The sequence below is a fragment of the Lepidochelys kempii genome, chromosome 4 (genome assembly GCF_965140285.1).
Source record: "Lepidochelys kempii isolate rLepKem1 chromosome 4, rLepKem1.hap1, whole genome shotgun sequence".
In the NCBI taxonomy this organism is placed as follows: Eukaryota; Metazoa; Chordata; order Testudines; family Cheloniidae; genus Lepidochelys; species Lepidochelys kempii.
This window is the reverse complement of record NC_136383.1, coordinates 32919244-32938114: the sequence shown is the minus strand read 5'-3', so window position 1 is coordinate 32938114 and position 18871 is coordinate 32919244.

Genomic DNA, 18871 nt, shown 5'->3' with positions numbered 1-18871 from the left:
ATTATGTTATCACTGCCATATTTTTACACATTTTGTACTGCCGAAGTCATGTGTGGTTCAACTCTCTTAAGTATACAGCTAATGAGTGTTCCCCCTCCCCCAATACCCTACTTACTGTACGAGTGGCCTTTCCAAACTCACTGAGGCCACTATGACTGGCTATCCAGCAAAGCATGTGGTTCTTTTAACATTACACATTTTAGCAGTTATTTTCTGAGACTAGACTATCACGAAACTCCTTACAATTGAGGCCCATTACTCTCCAGTTTGCTCAGCCTTCCCAATGCTACTTTTCTTTGATATGCAGTGTCTATAAAGCAGACGCACATGCCAAAGCTGTAAGTATGGCTGAATATCCAGTGCAGTGGAACCACCAGGTGGTAATGCCATTGTTCATGGGCAGGAACATCTGTATTATCAGTGCACAGCAAGCTAAGCTATATCCAGTGACAGACGTTAGCCAGGTAGCTTAATGCTCTGTTGGAAGACACTCAGGCACTATGCTGATGGCATAAAGTATAAGAACATATAAAACAGAGTAAAATCCATGTGTCCCAGGGTGGCTGCCATCTAGCAGCATGTGGAACTGCAAAGTTATACCTGATGGGCAGTCTCGGTCACTGTACTGCCCTCTGAGGATGCAACTCAGGTGGAGATCCATGATGATGCAGGCATCATTCAAGTGGGATCATACATGCATCTGCAGAGAACTACTTTGGTGCACAGCATGTAGCAGACAATGCGGAGGGACCCGCAGGTCACTGAAGAACAGCAAGCACAGCAGTATACCTTGTCCACCTTCTTGAATCCTATCGAAAAGTTCTTTTATTGCCCTAGCAGAGAGGACCTTGATCGCTACAAGACATCCTAACAACATAGACTGGATCACTAGAAGCCAGCACGACATGGAGAAGGAGACATTATTATTCCTCATCAGATGGAATGCTCATCCTTAACAACTAATTGCTATCACTAGCTTCAGATGGAACATACAAACCAGCTGGCAAAGGACTTGGACTTACTTCTCTTCCACTGGAGCAGAACCTGGGGCTTTCCACTGGGGCCATGGCAGGTGAGCATCTCCACTAAACTCTAGTACTGTGAGGGTGCTCTTCCTGGCTGATCATGTGGAAGGATGATATTTCCTATGTCCTTTTCTACCATATGCACCAGCATGCCGGGTTTAGTCCATGAGGTTATTTAAGAGATACCATATACGGATGAAAATACAATTCAAAATAATTGATTAAATTTTGCTGCAGCTAATAGAAAAAGCAAAACTTTTTTCTTTGTTACTTTAAACACAGTCTATAGTCTACTGAGGACCATTGTGGTAGCCAGCGTGACCACAGTTGGTTGCATCACACTAGGCATGCAATGCAACTTTGAATATAATGAGCAATTGAAGGAAGGCCAGATCTCTGCGAGATTATGATATTCCATACACAGTCAAACCACTTAATGCTCAGGATTTGGTGCTGACGGTGCATATGGAATGCCTCTAGTTGATCCAAGTCTGCCTGTAAGAGGGTCCAGGTTATTATGATCCTTGTTACAAGACTCAGTTTTAAGCGGTCCCAAATGCATGGCTTGAATACTTTCCATGTTAAATATTTAGAATTGTTATTCCACATACCATTTTTATATAAAAATTTAGTTTATGAGATATTTTAAAATATATAGCGTATGATAACTCTATTGTAAAAGTAAAAAGAGCATTTTAGTAATAGTGTTGTTGAATATTGGAATGTAAATCTCTCAGCTTCTTGTCTTATGAAGTAAGTCTTTTTCAATGTTAAGTATTTTCTACAAAACTGAGGACAAATTCCAGTGTAATCTTTATACAAAGTTATTTTAGATGTCTAATGCCTGTAAAATTATAGCTGTGCTTTGTCCTGAAGTTGAGGGTCTTTCAACATTTCCATTATAAACCCAGTTTTTCATGGGTTTATAACAACCATAAAAATTTGATTCAGTATGAATCTTGGTGTAAAAACTTCAGTCTAAAATATATTTATAAACTGTGCCGATAGATACGAGTATATTTTCAGCTGGGATGAGGCTCAGCCTCTGGTTTGTGGGTTCAAGGGAGGGTTAACTGATGAGCAGCCACCCTTATGAGGGCTTCATGCTGCTCTCAGGCAAAGGAATATGGTAAATTGTTGCATGGCCAGATCTGATCCTAGAGCTCTACTGAATCCCATGTGTCTCTGGCAAGAGCCAAGGGACAGGCTGGATTGTTATTTTAGCCAACTGTGCATGTGTGCTACTGCTTGCAGCTCACAGCTGCTGAATTAGGCAGTGGGCAGAGGGAATAGGCAGACAAATGGGCAGGTATCTTTACAGTAAAGGGTACAAGCTGCAGCAACTGGATTCAAATTTCAAACACTCAAAATTCAGGTGTAGTCAGATTCAGGATTTTGGTTTAGGCACATCTCTGCTTTTACTGCTCCCAGACTCAGCAAATCAATCAAATAGCCCTTTCCAGCATAGCAGCCTTTAACTTGATTGCCATTAGGCATTGATGAAGGCTGCCACTCTCTCTGCAAGTTCACTGGATGAGACAGAGCCTGAAATCTAGAGAGCTGGTTTCAGACAAATTCAAGTTTCTGGTCTCTTCTGATGCCTGTGAAACACAGTACAAGTTGCCTGCCAGAGCTTTTGTATTGCAAGAAGTTACCATCACCATTGTGCTTAGGTTCTATACAAGCATATACAAACAGTCTGTCTGTCACTTACAGTCTAATTTAAGAGAAAAGAGGCAACAAATAAGTCCAGTAGGAGAAAAGGAGGCAAGACAGGCACCGCATGACAGGCTGCACAACTTGAACAGTCAAACCATATTAAAACAGACAACAATCTTTGTTGCCAGAAAACTGCTCATTTCTATTTAATTTATGACACTTTTTTTTGTTCTTTTTTTAGACCCCCCCCCACACCTATTTCTGTATTTTTAAGAACCCATTTCTATTATTTTCATGGGTTTTGTTTGGGGGAGGGGGAAAGGGCTTTGATGGGGAGAGAAACACTGATCAAAATTCTTTTCTATGTGCCAAATGCAAGTCACTAGCAAGATATTGTTTCCATTGTTTTCGGGGCCATGCCCTTGTCAGCAACATTTCCCCAAGCAAATCAGATGTGATGCTATTCTTCCCCCCCTGCTGTGCCTGTTGGGAGGCTTCCATACACTGTGGTGTACTGGGGACATTGCCATTTGGCTCGTGTCCTACTCTTTGTGACTTGCAAAGGCATTTTAATAAAATGTACAGACTCTCTACCACTCACATCTGACATTTGGATCTCCACCTTGTTCATAACAATAGACAGGCACCTACCAAGTCAGGAATTCTTAATCCCCTTCCAGAATTTGGGATTCTGTCAAACAAGTTATCAAAGGGATGAGGGGATCAATATTTTGACAACTCAGTACAGATTTTGGGACTAGAGGCAGATCCAAACCAAACCCAGATGATGGGTGGCTTGGGAATTGTCTAAAGTCAGTCAAAGAACCAAGTCTGATTGTTCTTTAAAAAGCTCACTTGTACTTAGCACCAGACTGTAACCTGATGATTAATGCATTGGTTTCCTCCATTTTCTTTTGGGTTTTTCCCCTTTGTGCCATTGCTCTTTTAAATTCCTTATTTGTTATGTTATTTGTATCGCTTACTTAATGTCATTTCTCATGTTGCAGTGAGAGATAAATGGACAAGACCTCTGTAGCATCACCTAAATTTCATATTAATTATTAGTTTTAAAAATAGATGAACTGATAGTCTACATTACTGATATTTGTACAATGTTTTTAAAATTATAATTCCTTCACACTGAATGTTATGATGATACATTGCGAGATAGTGTCAGTTAACCTTCTCAGGTGATCTTGGGACTGAAGGATCCATATGTTTAAAGGATATGTTTTAATCACATATTGTAATTGTTAATATGCATTCATATTCACATTTTGTCTATATTACAGTATTGTTAAAATCTAGTAATAAAGGGTTTCTGAAGCCACAAATATCTAATAAATCAAAGACCTAGAATTATAAGATACACTTACAAAGACTCTATAGGGTGTTCTTATCAGATAGAGTAAAACATTAGCATAACAGAAAAGGAGTACTTGTGGCACCTTAGAGACTAACGGTAACACCTAGAGACCTCACCAGGTATCAGAGTGTCAACATTCTATGCATTAGATAAATAGTAAGAAACTGTAAGCTCTCTGGGGCAGGGACTATCTATAAGACAAAGGATAAAGGGTATTTAGTCCATATAGGGAGTATTTTAAAGGGTTCATAAAGAGGATGCCAAATATTGAATTGTTTGAAAATTCTGTAATCATATTTACAGGTTGAAATGTAACAGACCCGTTTTCAGTAGGAAAATAATGCAGACTTTACAGAGCATCTACATACATATGTACATGTATCTGTATATTTATATGATTAATCATAGCAGTCTAATGTGTCTAATCATAAGGCTAAATTCTCCATTCTGATTCAGTACTTATTCTGAGCACAGAACTTACTGATGTCAGTGGATGTTGCACACATGATACAAGAACAAAATACATAACAGAGGTCTGCTGTGTGGATTAGAGAGAAGAATTTTAACCATAATCTTTCATGAGTGAGGTGTGGAGGGTTTTTTTTCCATTTTTAAAAATAGCATAATAAAATATAAAATATTGGGGGTGGAAGGCAAGAGGAAATACATATTCAGACAGGGCTGGATTGTGCAACTCTCACCACACACTGACTTACTCAAGCAAGTAGTCCCATTGTCTCACACAAATAAGTGCTACTCACTGGGAGTAACAGTTTCACAATAGTGCCCATAATGCTGAACTTCCGACTTAAAACTCATGAACTCAAGGAACATCAGTTAGGAAACTTCATACATTATTTTTTGTATAGAAATGGGTAAACATGCAATTCTATACAGCACATTCTCCATTGACTTCAATGGGAGTTTTGCCCAAGTAAGGACAAAAGTTTGGGTCCTGTGTATGCTGCTATGCTAAAGGACGATAGGGTGAAGTAAGGGTACGGACTGAGTCTTAAGCAGGGCTAGAGTCATGCTGGAATGTTCTGGAGCACCATTCTGGCACTCCTTTTGGGAGCTAAAATGGCATTCTGGTATTATCACTCACCTGAAGTACCCCAGAAGTGTGTTCTGGCACTTCTTTATTTAGGGCTGGCACACTGTTCTTAAGTTATATTCAAAAAAGTGAAGAATTGATTCTGAGACCCCTGACTTTATGAAGAGGCAGTAGCTTTTCCATAGTTAAAGGTTGTCACTGCCTTTCAATTATAAAAGGAAACCATGATCACTCTAAAATCCTTAGATCGTATCTTTAGGCCTAGTCTGTTCAGAACAAGTCTAATCAATATAGTGCTTTAAATGATTTTGGGAACTAGTAGACTGTTTACACTAGGGTTCCCAATCTCAATACAGGAGTCACTGGGTGAAATTCTATGGCCTTTGATTTGCAGGAGGTCAGACTAGATGATCTAATTATCCCTTCTGGCCTTAAATGCCATTAATCTAATTGTGCTAACACCAATTCAAGTGAAGTGACGTTAACATCCTATGGGGATGACAAAATAAAAGAGAAGAAAAAGGGAGAGGATGATTGAAAAGAGGAGAAAAAATTAAATTGAAGAAAGAGAGAGATGAGAACAAATGAGAATATGAGAAATGGTAAATAAGATTTTCACATATAGATACCATGAAGATAGCGGTCTTAAAAATATTGAAAATATACAATTTTATGGTATCTGCCTTGGAGGCTGCTATATGTAGGTATGCCAGCTCCAAGTCTAATAACCTGGAGCATATGCAGCTTTTCGTTGCAACTCTTGAGAGCCTTACTTTACTTAAATTTTTTTTTTAAGTTAACTCATTTCAGCCCATGGGAGCTTGAGCTGAGTGAGGAATAAGTAAAAAGTGAGTCAGGAGCTCAGGCCTTGGCCTATAGTGAACAGGTAGCATGATTGCCTTGTTTATACCATTTTTCAGTTCATTAATTGGTAGAATAAGTCTTTCAGTAGCCAATTGTCATTTACCATATGTTTGTGCACAGTTTACTACAATGGGGCTCAGACCCAGTTGTCTCTAGGAGCTGCTGCTATATAAGTGCTTAAAAATAAATATAGGGAAAGCAGTAGCCTTCATAATCAGTGTCTAAGAGTAAGATATTCTTACTTAAGAGCAATGGGCGACATAAGTATGGCTTTATAACACTATCCATTTGGCTATATGCTGGGTAGTGCAATGGGGTAGAGTTAAGATTGTTTGGGGTATCTTAATTGTGCATTTCCACACTCTATTAACTGAAACATACATTTAAGTGGAGGGTTTTGTTTGGTTTTGGGGGGGATTGTTTTGTTTTTTGGTCAGGGTGCGGGGGTTTTGAGTGGGGAGTGGAGTTGGATTTTATTTTAAGTAAAAACTTCAGTATTTTAATATTTCCCTTAAATTGTCAGTGTATCAATAACTTTAGCTTAAAAATAGTCTGGGAATTGGTTCAGTGCTGTTGTGGTTTAACAATATATCAGAAATGTTCATTTGTTATGGACTGTAACATCAGTTGTCCTTCATTTTATACAGGCCATGTACCTACCACAAAACCTCAAAATAAATAGAGCATGAAAAATATTTCATGCTTTGACAGGCTTTTGCATAAAGCACGTCTATTCATTCTAAAGCTCAATTTTGTTCTAAGGATTAAAAGGTGGCGGGTTATCAAAAGCACCTAAATTAGGTGTCGAACTCCTACTGAAAGCTTTAGGGAGGTGGGTACCTAACTCCCTGAGGTACTTTTGAAAGATCTCTCCCAAAATGTTTAACAGTGTCCATTTAGCCTCTGTATAATTTTAAAATAAAAATATAACTACTTTTAATAATTTACAGGAATTTTTCTTACTGTAAATTATTATATTTATTTATATTATTGTATATTTCTTGCTGTAAATTATATTTACCTAATTATTTACAGTAAATAAGCTTGGGTACTATCTCTGAGAAGTGTTGATCCTTATCTAAGTAAGAAGAAGAGGTTTGAAATAGTTTGGTTTGAAGGTCCACACACACACACCCCTTCTATAACTGGTATGTAATTTAGTTTACCTATGCCACTGTGTTACATTAAGGGCAGATACACCACTCTATAAAATAATGCCAAGAATAAACCAAACTAAGATGAAGGTTGAAAGTAACAAGAGATTAAACTGCAAAGTCAGGCCAAAACTTCCCTTCTAAATTGCAGTAAGATTGCTGGGTGATGAAACTTCTGCAAACAAAGAGATTTTCCAGTAAAGCTACAGTAATTTAATTAGAAAAATATTCCCAGTACTCATGGCCATGAAATCTTTTTGGCTAAAAGACTGAATGTAAGAACAACAGGAAAGTGATTACTGATATGTTTGATTTGTAGCCAGATTAAAAAAGGTACTGCATTGCATTTTGGTATAAGGTGCATCATGCAGCACCCATTTTATAATAAAATCCGGACCCCTACACTAACATAATTGTAAACCATTATTCTCAGTCAGAGCACAAACACATTTTAAACAGATGTATTCAACCTCTAGTTTATTACATGCCAATCTGTTTATCATTAAAATGAAAAATCAATATGTCCGATTCATATATAAACAGAGGTTGACTGTTCTAGCAGTCATTGAGGATGACATAATTATAGAATAATGATTTACTAAGTACAAATCACATTTCCTGTGAACAGTGGCAATATAAACTTTTCATAACACCACACTACAGTGCCACTTGTAGCCAAAAACTTAAGTCCACGAATGCAAACGAACACCTACACCGCTGAACAGAGTACTAAACAATCATTGTTAAATATACTTTTCATGTTTGGGTATGGCTCAATGTTCAGCTAACGAAAGAACATGCAACTTTATATGTTCCTGGGCAGCATCCAGGTTTTTATTTAAAACAGGAATGCTGCAAATAATAACTTCAAAAAAATGTTACATGGTTTCTCTTCTGGACCATTAATTTTTCAGTCAAATTGAACTATCATTTAAGTGGATCCTGATGCTAAAACTTGGATTCCACATTAAAAGCTTGAAACTGAAGAATATAGAATAATTTGTTATGCTGAGCTATTCATCCCAAGATGTCAAGAGAAAATAAGCCAGTCTCAAAATAAAATTAGCCTACCTTCTGTGATGACATCAAATTAATAATACAAAGAAATAAATGTGTGTTTGCCAAGAAACAAAACCATTAGCATTTCAATACTAAATAACTGTCTTCTAATTCATGTTTAATTTAAATACATACTTACAAAATGACCTGGGACTGCTGTCCAGCAGGAATGTAGCACCCCTAAGAGCTAACTATAAGGACTGCACAAGAAAGCCAAGATTTTCAAAATCAATTAGCAATTTTAGGTGTCCAACTTCAAACACCACAAAGAGGCCTGATTTCCAAAGACTGAGAACTCTTCAATTTCCAAAAACCAAGCCCCTTTCAAGATGTCTCAAGTTGTGCACCTAAAATTACGAGCAGTTTCTGAAGATCTTGGTGGACACATCCACAATTTGGCAATCATAAGAGAATTTCACTTCTGAGGAAAGGATATTTTCTTATTTTCTGATGTTGAAATCACCCTGCTAATCTCCTGCTTTCATCTCTCAACTCACAAAAAGCCTCAGAACCACAGCTACAATGCACCATCTCTGAAGTCTTAATTAGTACCTTGTGGATTTGCTTTGCATTGTGTGAGGTAAAGTTCAGAACAATGTCACTGGGCCATGTCCTCCTCATTTACTCCAGTGAAACCTCACTAAAGCCAACGACACCCACATAATAAAGAGAGGTTATTCAATGTTTATTAGCAGTAATAAATTTTCAGAACAGCAGTAGAGTTTCTTAATAGAAAATAAATGCAAAAAAAAAAAAAAAAAAAGACAGAATCAGGATGCTGAAAGCCTCCTGGATACACTTGCTGGTATCGCCGGTGGTTTTTGAGTAACCCAAGAGAAGCAGGGACAGAAGGATGGTGAAGAAATTTGGCAGCATATGATCTCCAGAAGAAAGGGGAGCATCCATGTACCAGCAATGCAGATACAGGTAAGCAACTGTTTTCATGTTCTCTTCACAGGTACTAATGCGGAGAGTGGATTAGATGATACATCTGAGGGAAGGGAACAGAAGGAGACTCTGCCAATGGGAAGGCATGTGATGCACTGTCCTAGGGATGGGGGTTCCACGACCACCACTCCCAAGAGAAGGAGGGGGGTGGTGGTGGTTGGGGACTCCCTCCTCAGGGGGACTGAGTCATCTATCTGCCGCCCAGACCGGCAAGTCTGCTGCTTGCCAGGAGCTAGGATTCACGATGTGACAGAGAGACTGCTGAGACTCATCAAGCCCTTGAATCGCTACCCCTTCCTGCTTCTCCACGTGGGCACCAATGATACTGCCAAGAATGACCCTGAGCGGACCACTGCAAACTACGTGGCTCTGGGAAGAAAGATAAAGGAGTTTGAGGCGCAAGTGGTGTTCTCATCCATTGTCCCCGTGGAAGGAAAAGGCCCGGGTAGAGACAGTTGAATCATGGAAGTCAATGAATGGCTACGCAGGTGGTGTCGGAGAGAAGGCTTTGGATTCTCTGACCATGGGATGGTGTTCCAAGAAGGAGGAGTGCTAGGCAGAGATGGGCTCCACCTAACAAAGAGAGGGAAGAGCATCTTCGCAAGCACGCTGGCTAACCTAGTGAGGAGGGCTTTAAACTAGCTTCACCAGGGGAAGGAGACCAAAGCCCTGAGGTAAGTGGGGAAGTGGGATACTGGGAGGAAGCACGAGCTGGAGACTGTGAGAGGGGAGGGCTCCTCCCTCATACTGAGAAAGAGGGACGATCAGCGAGTTATCTTAAGTGCCGATACACAAATGCAAGAAGCCTGGGAAACAAGCAGGGAGAACTGAAAGTCCTGGCACAGTCAAGGAATTATGATGTGTTTGGAATAACAGAGACTTGGTGGGATAACTCACATGACTGGAATACTGTCATGGATGGATATAAACTGTTCAGGAAGGACAGGCAGGACAGAAAAGGTGGGGGGAGTTGCATTGTATGTAAGAGAGCAGTATGACTGCTCAGAGCTCCGGTATGAGCCTGCAGAAAAACCTGAGAGTCTCTGGATTAAGTTTATAAATGTGAGCAACAAGGGTGATGTCATGGTGGGAGTCTGCTATAGACCACCGGATCAGGGGGATGAGGTGGACGAGGCTTTCTTCTGGCAACTCACGGAAGTTACTAGATCGCACGCCCTGGCTCTCATGGGAGACTTCGATCACCCCGATATCTGCTGGGAGAGCAATACAGTGGTGCACAAACAATCCAGGAAGTTTTTGGAAAGTGTAGGGGACAATTTCTTGGTGCAAGTGCTGGAGGAACCAACTAGGGTCAGAGCTCTTCTTGACCTGCTGCTCACAAACTGGGAAGAATTAGTCGGGGAAGCAAAAGTGGATGGGAACCTGGGAGGCAGTGACCATGAGATGATCTAGTTCAGGATCCTGACACAAGGAAGAAAGGAGAGCAGCAGAATACGGACCCTGGACTTCAGAAAAGCAGACTTTGACTCCCTCAGGGAACGGATGGGCAGGATCCCCTGGGAGAACAACACAAGGGGGAAAGGAGTCCAGGAGAGCTGGCTGTATTTTAAAGAATCCTTATTGAGGTTACAGGGACAAACCATCCCGATGCATAGAAAGAATAGTAAATATGGCAGGTGACCAGCTTGGCTGAACAGTGAAATCCTTCTTGATCTTAAACACAAAAAAGAAGCTTACAAGAAGTGGAAGATTGGACAAATGACCAGGGAAGAGGATAAAAATATTTCTCAGGCATGCAGAAGTGAAATCAGGAAGGCCAAATCACACCTGGAGTTGCAACTAGCAAGAGATGTTAAGAGTAACAAGAAGGGTTTCTTCAGGTATGTTAGCAACAAGAAGAAAGTCAAGGAAAGTGTGTGCCCCTTACTGAATGAGGGAGGCAACCTAGTGACAGAGGATGTGGAAAAAGCTAATGTACTCAATGCTTTTTTTGCCTCTGTCTTCACGAGCAAGGTCAGCTCCCAGACTACTGCACTGGGCAGCAGAGCACAGGGAAGAGGTGACCAGCCCTCTGTGGAGAAAGAAGTGGTTCGGGACTATTTAGAAAAGCTGGACAAGCACGAGTCCATGGGGCCGATGCGCTGCATCCGAGAGTGCTAAAGGAGTTGGCAGATGTGATTGCAGAACCATTGGCCATTATCTTTGAAAACTCATGGTGATCGGGGGAGGTCCCGGACAACTGGAAAAAGGCTAATGTAATGCCCATCTTTAAAAAAGGGAAGAAGGAGGATCCTGGGACCTACAAGCCAGTCAGCCTCACCTCAGTCCCTGGAAAAAAATCATGGAGCAGGTCCTCAAGGAATCAATTCTGAAGCACTTAGAGGAGAGGAAAGTGATCAGGAACAGTCAGCATGGATTCACCAAGGGCAAGTCATGCCTGACTAATCTAATTGCCTTCTGTGACGAGATAACTGGCTCTGTGGATGAGGGGAAAGCAGTGGATGTGTTGTTCCTTGACTTTAGCAAAGCTTTTGACATGGTATCCCACAGTATTCTTGCCACAAGTTAAAGTAGTATGGGCTGTATGAATGGACTATAAGGTGGATAGAAAGCTGGCTAGACCATCGGGCTCCACGGGTAGTGATCAATGACTCCATGTCTAGTTGGTAGCCGGTATCAAGCAGAGTGCACCGAGGATCAGTCCTGGGGCCGGTTTTGTTCAATATCTTCATTAGTGATCTGGAGGATGGCATGGACTGCACCATCAGCATGTTTGCAGGTTACACTAAACTGGGAGGAGTGGTAGATATGCTGGAGGGTAGGGATAGGATACAGAGGGACCTAGACAAATTAGAGGATTGGGCCAAAAGAAATCTGATGAGGTTCAACAAGGACAAGTGCAGAGTCCTGCACTTAGGAAGGAAGAATCCCATGCACTGCTACAGACTAGGGACCGAATGACTAGGCAGCAGTTCTCCAGAAAAGGACCTAGGGGTTACTGTGGACATGAAGCTGGATATGAGTCAACAGTTGCTAAGAAGGCCAATGTCATTTTGAGCTGTAGAAGTAGGAGCATTGCCAGCAGATCGAGGGACGTGATCTTTCTCCTCTATTCAACATTGGTGAGGCCTCATCTGGAGTACTGTGTCCAGTTTTGGGCCCCACACTACAAGAAGGATGTGAAAAAATTGAAAAGCATCCAGTGGAGAGCAACAAAAATTATTAGGGGACTGGAACACATGACTTATGAGGAGAGGCTGAGGGAACTGGGATTGTTTAGTTTGCAGAAGAGAAGAATGAGGGGGGATTTGATAGCTGCTTTCAACTACCTGAAGGGGGGTTCCAAGGAGGATGGACCTAGACTATTCTCAGTGGTAGCAGTTGACAGAACAAGAAGTAATGGTCTCAAGTTGCAGTGGGGAGGTTTAGGTTGGATGTTAGGAAAAACTTTTTCACGAGGAGGGTGGTGAAGCACTGGAATGCGTTACCTAGGGAGGTGGTGGAATCTCCTTCCTTAGAAGTTTTTAAGGTCAGGCTTGACAAAGCCCTGACAGGGATGATTTAGTTGGGGATTGGTCCTGCTTTGAGCAGGGGGTTGGACTAGATGACCTCCTGAGGCCCCTTCCAACCCTGATATTCTATGATTCTAAGAGACCACTGATATTATTTTAAAGGCAATATATCAGGAACCATTCAGGATAAAGACGAACAGTATACATGTTGGAAGCCTGGAAATCCCTGTTTCTAATGGGAAATCCCTCTTGAGAATCCCAGTACAATAGTTCTTTCTAGTCTTGGTCAGGTCATCTGTAAAACCAGGAGACGTGCGGGAGGGAATCACATAATTCTGATTACCCTCTTGCTTTCCTCTCTCTCAATTACTTCAAATTCAGTCTGTCTGATTGTAGTGACCTTCATATAAAAACTTTAGAATCAATGCTGTATTCTACCAAAAGTTTGTAATTCTACCTGGCAAATAGTATAGAGCATTAATCTCTAATTTTAGCAATTCATACTGAGAATATTGGCTGTTAAAAATCATGCAGGAATGGAAAGAGAATGTAGAATGAAGAAGAAAGCAAGATAGTGATCATAATCATCTGATTTTCATGTATAGGTGGCATAATTTATTCATCCCTCACCTCCATGTTTTTGATGTTATTGAAGCCAATAGGAGCTATGAGCACTTAGCATCTTTGAAAAAAATCACATCACTTATTGAGGTGCCAAAATATGGATTTAAATTGCCAAAAGTTAGGCACCTACATCTGAAAATTTTGGTTATAATTTCTATTTTGCACAGCATTTCATGTGGAAGACTAAAAGATAGACTTATTGCTACTTTTCATTCCTTCCTGTCATGTCACAGGTTACACATAGAACTGGAGAAGAATATATTTCAATATCTGCATAACAGGTGATCTTAACAAACCTACCTCAAAGATGCAGCAGCCCTCATATACCCAATTGATATTCTAGCCCACACTTTAAACAAGAAGATTTTCAACCATATGTGTTAAATTAGCACAATCAGTTTCTTTTATTCCAGCAAGAATATGCAGACATGCTTTAGCCTCAAAAACATTTGTAAAATACTTAAAATTGAATCAAAAGTATACCTCTAATAAATATTAGAGAGCAATTATTTAAAATTCCTAGTTAAAGGGAAGATTTTTTTAAAAAATCTGAATGCTATCCTGGTACTATAACTTAAAATTCAATTATATACTAAAATTGAGAGTTACATTGCATAGAAACAATATTTCTTCACATTAGTGCAAAAACTAAAATGCTTTAGCCTCGAAGGGAGAAGAGATTTGGGAGGAACTTAACTGAGGTATTTAAGAGAAGGGTATAATATGAATTTATGAGGATGACATACCACATTAAATTTCCAGTTCCTCACTTCTGTCATAAACATAGGCCCTGATCCACCACCACTTTGTATGCTGTGTAGTCATTTACACCTGTGCAAATGCTATTAAATCAGAATGGTAGCATTTTGCAGCCACTTTGCACTCAGTTTTTACAATTTTAGGGCCCCTTATGATAAAGGTACAAAAAGATTATTCAGCTGTACTCTACTTTGTTATTTTCATGGTGGATACTGAAGAGTTTTTTGTTTTGTTTTTTAAATAAATCCACATTGTAAACTCAGGTCTGTCTTCCCTTGAAGGCCCTGTAGCAACTGGAGATCTATGAAATGATCACATTACAAGAGACTGACAGCTGAGCAGTGGAGACCTTATTTTCAGTTGCTTATGACTTTGCCACACTTTTACCATTCAGACTACGATTTTCAATGCCATATGCCCAGCTCAGGTTAAATTTTTCTGGAAAGCTTCAGCTGAAATGATTGAACTATTTCTCAGAATGAGGTAAGGGTAACACTTTTTTTGCCCATGCTAAAAAATTGTTTTAACTATTTCATTGAGACGCTCTGGTGCCTCCATGCTTTGGAACAGAGACTTGAACCCTGGTATTGGGTCACCCGGGCATCAGGGATGTGCCTTTTTTAGTCCCTGTGAAAATTCACCTAAACTTCACCTAGATATAAGCCTCAAAAGGACTTTGAAGGGATCTCACTTTAAGAAAGAGAATCATTATGAGCAGAAACGGAGCATGGAAAAACCTACAGCCCCAGATTATAGTCTTTCAAAAAGTTATTAGCATGTTAAAAAAAGAGAGTTATAATTGAAATTATTTCTCAGCCCTAACTATGGGACACATTAACAAGTACCCAAAAACCTAAAGGACTAGAATAAGTCCTTCATAGCCATTCTAGCCTATTAGACAATTAAGTAATTAGAGTCAAAAAAGAAAATCCTGCATTAAGTATCTGATAGACTAGGAGTGCCCTTTCAAAACATAGTAGGTCATTTTTAAGGCAGAATATCGTCAAGCCCATCTGAATTATATTTTAATGCCAGAAGTAATTGCATTTCATGATGGGATTTTTTTTTCTAAACTTTGTTTTGTTCTAAAAAAACACAACAAAATGTGCGGCCTGATCCTGCAACATTCCATTGGAGCAAAGGCGGGTGAGAGATGTGAAGACTGAGCAAATATATATCTTTTTCACTGTAGTTCAAAAGCCTCTGTACTGTATTTCCATCAAAAAGCAAATGGCTGTGCTATGTAAATCCCTAATCATTCATACATGGACATAAAACTCAGTTCTTGTAATCAGAGTTGTGTTAAGCTGGTTTTAAATTTTCACTGACATAGAGCGGTAACTTTGTGAATGCGGATAAAGCATGATATCAGCTATTTTAACACAGGCTTGAGTAGTTACTTCATAACTTGACAATCCACTGGTCACAAAAGTCTAAATTCACAAGGGGCATGTAGGCACATGAGTCCAACTGAGGGGTAACTGAGAGACCCACCTCAGACCTTTCCTGTTGAAGCTGTTCCACTTTTTATTAAATGCTTCAATATTCATTGGGCCAGAGAGAGTGCAAGATTGACTGTATAGGTCAGTGGCTAGGGACTCCTCTAGGAGGTGCAAGACGTGGGTTCAAGTTTTGTTGGCAAAGGAAGAATTTGAATCCTGGTCTCATACTTCCTGCAGTAGTGCTCTCACCACCACGCTATTGGATAAAAGAGCAGAAACTCTTCCTCCTTGCTTTAGCTGTTTGCGAGAGGGTTCCTGGTTGTGAATCCCAAGTGGAAAGAGGTGCTTCTCTCTGCCAAGTTAGGGGCCTAACTACCTTTGAGGGATGGGACCTAACCCCACTCCTTTCCTTGGCATTTCCAGCTGGCTACCATAGGCAGCTCCCTACTCAGCATACCAGCTTCTGTAAATTCTTCTTTTAGGTGCCTAACTCACCTCATGCATTGTATAGGAAGCCTGGGAGCCTAATTCAGGGTGGTGAATTCTACTGGGTAGCTAGGTGCTTAAAGGTTAGGCAATACATCACTCAAGCCTACCTTGTGTATCTAGCCCAAATATATATGGCCCCTTGTGATATATCAGAGTACAATCAGAGCTCTGTAACTTGTGGTGCCCTTTACAACACTTTTCTGCTGTAACTTCCAACCTGAACTGCTCACAGACTTCTGTATGTAAATTACTCACAACTTTGTGTGAGCTGCAGCCAGCGAGCTACACCTTGGCTCTTACAAGCCTTGAAGACTACCACAGGGTGACTTCACCACACTCCCAGTCCCATATTTTTCCCAGAAATGTATGTCCAGTACTGCCCAGCCTTCTCCCAGGCAGTATGAATATATTAAATCACTTATTCCTTTAAGGGGATAATATTCACACAACTCCAAATGGAGTTAGACGACTTGAACACACTGGAGTAGATAAAACAATAAAACAACTTTAAAAATCTCTCTTCGTGACTAATAAATGAGAATTAGTAATGAGGCATAAAAGTCAGAAATGGTTATGAGAAAAATAAAGGTAAAATGTTTACTGGTGCCTAACTTAAACTACATTAAATTCAAAGCAAAATTTTCTCACCACATGCTCTCAGCAGTCTTACTGACCAAACTCTTTAGGCCAGGACTCCTCCCCCAGAGTCCAGCAGTTGCTTCCTTTCTCTCTTCGGGTGCAGTAAATGCAATGGGGAGAGAGAGAGGGTGCCTTGGAGTGTTTCTCCCTCCTTTTATAGTTTCAGTCCCCCTTTCGAAAAACATTTCCAGCTGAGACCCAAGAGACAAAGGGCACGTCCTCACTGGCCAAGTTAGAGCGCTGCCGTGGCATAGCACTGGGAGAGAGCTCCCCCAGCACTCTAAAAAACCCACCTCCACGAGGGGAATAGCTCCCAGCACTGTGTGCACTGTCTACACTGACACTTTACCGCCCTGAACTTTCAGCGCTCAGGGGGGTGTTTTTTCAGCCCCGTAAAGTGCCAGTGTAGACAAGCCCAAAGAGTCTATGTGAAAGGACGTTCCCTGCGGGTTTTTTTCACCTGTTTGAACTTCCTTTATCTTCCCTTCCTGCTTGATGACTCTGTTTACTGCTTAAATGCAAATTAAGCAGAGCACACATTCCTTCCTTTGTTTAGGACAAACCTGACTTCTGCCTGGGCAAGACTGCTGGATTTGGAACATGTATTAACAACATCATAGAGGGGAATCTTATAACTTCACATACAACATTAACATACATATGATTACCAGGACAATACTTCAATACTCCATGATTTACCAGGACAATACTTCCCAGCAAAGTATGAGTTTTCAAATGATACCTGAAAAGCCATGCTCTGTACAAATATTACTACAATAGTATGTACGGTGTGAATACAGGGGTCTAGTCCATCGATATATTCCTATCCTACATCCCTATATTTCTTCTGCTGTGAGACAAAGAAGAAAGAAAAAGAAAGTAAAATGGGGTTTGTGAGAATATTCGCTCTCAGGAACCAGAAAGAGGAAAAACAACCATAGTCAGCAATACTTACCAGCTAGCAGAGAGAGACATAGCCACCAGTTGCAAAATAGCCACTTTAGCTCTCTGCCAAATGTGAAAGGCCAGGCTCCCTTACCCCAAAAGGTATGTTGGGAAAACATGTTTCTTTAAGAGGGAAACATCAGGAGGAGGTGGTCAGTAGCCTCAACACAGTCTGGGGCGGGGAGAGGCTGTGTTTCTGTGTGTTGTCACTATGACACACAGTGAGAAAAGCCACAAAAGCATTAGAAGGGGGAAGGAAATAGGGTCACACCCAATGTAAAATGGGTTCAGATATTACACTGATGAGTGCAGTATAAAAGCTGATTCTGTAGACAAATAGATACATTCTCCACTGTAGCCCAGAGAAAACTCTGTTTTGTCAGGGATGTATGGCTCAGGGATGGGTGAGTGGAGAAACAACAATTGCTTTAATTGGCATGGTAGTCTCACAAGCTGTTGTCAATAAGGAGTTAATTCTGCTCTGAGTGGCACAAACTCCCACCCAGAGAAAGAGTATAAAATTAGCATGATTAATGGCAGTATAGTTCTTTGGGAATTTCACTTCTCAGAAAGAAATGAGTAATGGAAAGCAATGTAGAAGAGAATCTTGAAGCTTTCATTCCCCCATGATCCTTGGAGGTATCAAACCCTGCCTTCTCCATGATTTCCATGAGAATCCCCATGATTTCCTGCCTTCTCCATGATTTCCCCTAGTTGAAGCATGCACTGAGAACTCCAAGAGTAGAACCTCTGCCTTAAGTTTGACCTTAGGCCTGTATCTCTTCTGCCCATGGAAATTAAGGCCATCTCAACATCCATTCCTAGTACAGCGTGTTTGTGTTTTAAGTTTATCTCATTTTGGCAAGTGTTTCCCCCCTCCCCCCCTTTTTCTAACCTATTAATTGTTTCAACTTGATACTGTGTTTTACTATACCACATTCAATTTCTAAATGCTTTCTAATAGATAGTCCAAGCAAGTCAAAAATACTGCTTTATTAGATTGCCACCATGTCATTGAGCGCTGTTTTATCTATCATATTACATTAAACCTGTCATAAGTATGAACAGCAGATCACATCATAAATTCAGTCACAATAAATATTTTCTAAAAACATTTAGTATTTTCTCTGATGCATGATGCCAAAACTGATTCATGTAAAAGTAGCAAAATGTGCAAAGCAGTATTCAACTGGTGAAGTAAATTTACCATTAGGGTTCCAAGTAAAACACACTTTTTAAAAACGCTGTATAATAGAAAGCCAGCTCTTTGACATGGTATATTATAGCAAGTAAGAGAGCTTGGCTAAGCTCCCAGACAAAAAACAAACTATTGGATGCTATTGAATTTGCCCTCAAATGAGTGCTCTCCCA